The sequence below is a fragment of the Melitaea cinxia genome, chromosome 28 (genome assembly GCF_905220565.1).
Source record: "Melitaea cinxia chromosome 28, ilMelCinx1.1, whole genome shotgun sequence".
In the NCBI taxonomy this organism is placed as follows: Eukaryota; Metazoa; Arthropoda; class Insecta; order Lepidoptera; family Nymphalidae; genus Melitaea; species Melitaea cinxia.
In genome coordinates, this window is record NC_059421.1 from 7317142 (window position 1) to 7321184 (window position 4043).

Here is a 4043-nt window from a genome sequence, read left to right on the forward strand (position 1 = left end):
CGTCTTCACCACGTTGTCGGCTATCTCGTCCACGTCGCCAGTAGTTTCCAGCGAATCGAATCGGTTTTGGAGTTCCAATTGGAACTGCTCAGAGCCACATAGTATTTGAGGCTAATTATTTTCTTTATACCTCGAATAGAATTTGAAATTAATATTTACCATTAACTTCGTTCTTATCTGGTGTCTGGTGGTGGATATAATGTATTTTTTATGCATAATTTCCTTATTATAAAATATTAATTTCAAGTTCTATTCGAGGTATAAAGATGGAATTAATTATGGTCGAAATTCGACCACGAGAGGCGACCATAAGTAAAGTTAAATGAGTAAATAAAATATTTGAATATAGACAAAGTAAGCCCTAATAAAAGTTTACAAAAGTAAATACATATAAAATAGCGCGAGTTTTAGCGAATCTAACGTCGAGAGAGGTGATATGCAGAAAACAAACGCAGTAATGAGCAAAGTTAGACTACCTGAGCTTGCTTTATTGCTGAAATGAAACTTTATTTAAAAAAGACTCATACACATTACTTGAGCTTTCATCTTCACTAAATTCTATAAATGACTATGAACGATTTCTTCACAAAAAACTACTGAACTGATTATAATGAAACAACTTTCAAAACAACGCGACAAAATCCGAAAAATTTCATTATAATGAGTGAAATTCGCGTTAACATTAGAAAATAATACTGAACTGATTTTAATAAAGCATGGTACGAAAATAGCTGGAGATCTAGAAAGAACGCGTGATTGATTATAACATCCCACTGCGGGGCATAGGTCTTTTTCTCCATGTGGGGAAGGAACGCTAAGGATACTTTTATCCAAACATTCCTACAGGATCGTAAATTGCGCGGGTAAATCCGCAAGTTGCAGTTAGCTCAGTAAATTAAAACTAGTATGTATACATGTAGAGGTTACATTCAAGCGTATGTCAGATTGAGAGCTCCGTAGACAACTGTTACCAGTTATAACTATTAGAATAAAATACATGTAAAATAAGTTATTTTTGTTACTGTTCTGTTCGGTTTGCATACGAACCGCAAGGTCTCGAACACGACAAGTTCGACGAAAAAATTAATAAAAAAATATATAAAATCGATCGAGTTTTACGTCTAGTAAATAGTTATGAGATAGCACACGTCTGAAAAATACACTCGAATCGGGTAACTCCTTTTGTTTAAATCGTTTAAACAACCGTGTTAAAAGTACAAAGACGCACGTTTGCAAAACTACTGCACTAAAATAGGTATTTTCACTCATTTGACATTTGAGGAAGGGCAATATTTCTTATAGATGAATATTTCACCTTTTAACGTGCATTGCTAGTGCGTGCCTTGTTTGTTTAACAATAATCTCAAGTTAAATTGGTCTTTTCCCAAATCTGCTAACTTTCTTGAGTATCGTAAGAAACTTTTCCCTTCGGGGAGCTAACGAGACGCATTTGTACATATGTTGTGAAGTTTGTTCTTTTTAACTCGTTATTCTAGAAACTTCTTTTTGACATTTTCTTCATAATACCACAGGTAAGACTGCCTGATAGTCTAGGCTGCCTGATGGTCTAGACTGCCTGATGGTCTAGGCTGCCTGGCTTAAATTATTTATTTATGACTCCGCTGTCCGTCCGTTAGTCCTTCCGTCTATCACCAGGCTGTATGTCATGAACCATGATAGTTAGACAGTTGAAATTTTCACAGATGATGTATTTCTGCTGCCGTATAACAATATATACTAAAAAACAGAATAAAATAAATATTTAAGGGTGCTCCTTTACAACGAATCTGATGTTTTTGCTCGATATTGATAACGGCAACAGGTAGACACTTGAAATATTCACAGAATATTTGGTTATGTATTCACTTTAAAAATAAATAATTAAATTATATCAGTTTTATTTAAAACATTTAAAGTAAGAAACGGTGCATGTCTAATTATTATCAATTAAATTTAAAGTAATTAACAATTTAAACAGTAAATTACTTACGAAATTACTTAGACGTCTCTTGTGCCCTCCGTCTTCAATAAAATAAGAGCTTACAGAGTGGTCTTAAATATATAATTAAACAAATATAATTAATTATTAAGCTTATTGTCAAGATTGGAAATGCTCTTGATATTGATTAACAATTCTTGCTAATTGTTGTTACGGACTGATGAATACTTTATTCTTAAACAATTACCGAAATAATGAAGCCTTAAAACTTGGTACAATATCAGGTTATAAAATCCTCGACGTTTGATCTGGAAGAGTTTGTTCAAAAGATCTTTCATATGGATTCCGTAGATTAATAATTTTGAATATATAGTAGAGAGAATACACAACAATATACAAGTAAAAATATTGAGAAGACTTGGAAAAATTAGCAATAAATAATTGACTTGAGTGTAAAACTTATGAGCCTCGTAAGAAGGCTCAGGATCACTTAACGAGCGATGGAGAGCTATTTTTGGAGCCTCTCTACGCGATCAAATCAGAAATGAGGTGATACGTAGAAGAACCAAAGTAACCGACACAACCCAACGGATCGCAAAGTTGAAGTGGCAACGGACAAGACACGTAGTTCGAACATCTGAAGGACGTCGCGTTTCCAATGTGTTGGAGTGGAGGCATCAAACTGATAAGCATTTTTTTTATTATATTTTTCATTTTTATTATATTTATAAAAAAAATAAAAATAATAACTATATAAAAAAAACAATATGTAGAATAGTCTTGATCAGTGGGCTCGCGTCGACTTTTAGAAATTTTAAGGATACTTATTAAGGTTTCTGGGATTCTAAAGTTGCAGTGAAGTACCGATGCATGTTAAACAAAAAAAAATGGAATAACAAAAGCACGGGCATTATAAGCCTGTAGATATATCACTTAAATAAATAAAAAACTGGTAAGCACAGCATCGAAATGCTTCCTACTAGATGGACGTATGCCATTAAACACTCACTGGCAGCCGCTAGATGCGAGCTGCTGTCAGTGAGCCGTTTAATATCACTATACTGCCAAAGGAGGAATTCTTTGCAAAAGACCCATGTCCAGCAGAGGACGTCCATCGGTCGAAAACTAATGACATTTCATTAATAACTAGCCCGTTGGTGCAGTTTGTGGTGGCTCTCTGGCTTTCTGCTCCGGGGAATGTGGGTTCGAACAAACTTACATTATTTATAATATTAGTAGGGATAGGGATTTATTTACATGTTTATATAATCTTCTAAGGAAAAACACGGAAAAGACATAATTGTCTTCTACTTTCCCTATTACAGTCATTTTTATTAACAATAAAAAACTTTATCATCTTATATATAAAATTCTCGTGTCACAATGTTAGTTAAAATACTCTTCCATAACGGCTGGATCGATTTTTATGAAATTTTGTGTGCATATCGGGTAGGTCTGAACATCGGCTAACATCTATTTTTCATACCCCTAAGTTATAAGAGGGGGGGGATAAGCGGGTTAATAATATATATGGCAAAACAACGTTTGCGGGGTCAGCTAATCTTATATATAAAATTCTCGTGTCACAATGTTAGTTAGCATACTCCTCCATAACGGCTGGATCGATTTTTATGAAATTTTGTGTGCATATCGGGTAGGTCTTTAAATCGACTAACATCTATTTTTCATTACCCTAAGTTATAAGGAGGGCAAAGGGGTTAATAATACCTATATATGGCAAAATAACGTTTGCGGGGTCAGCAAGTATTTATATAATCTTCTGAGTAAAACACGAAAAAACACATTTTCACTGTCTTATTTTGCTTTCGTATTACAGTCATTTTATTTGTTACAAAAACTATATATAATCAATAAAAAATACCTCGCAACTTCTCAGATGCTGTAAATAAATAACAAATAAATACAAGCAGAAGATGTACTGCTAAGAAACGAACTACGAAGTAACACTAACAAGGCGCACAAGTAAAATAAATCTTAAGAAATTCCGACACATGTCTTGTGAGCTGAAAACGTGAACACACGTCGCTGGCAGACTGCAGTGAGTACACGTGCGAAATAGTCACGATATCATTTCAATAAATAC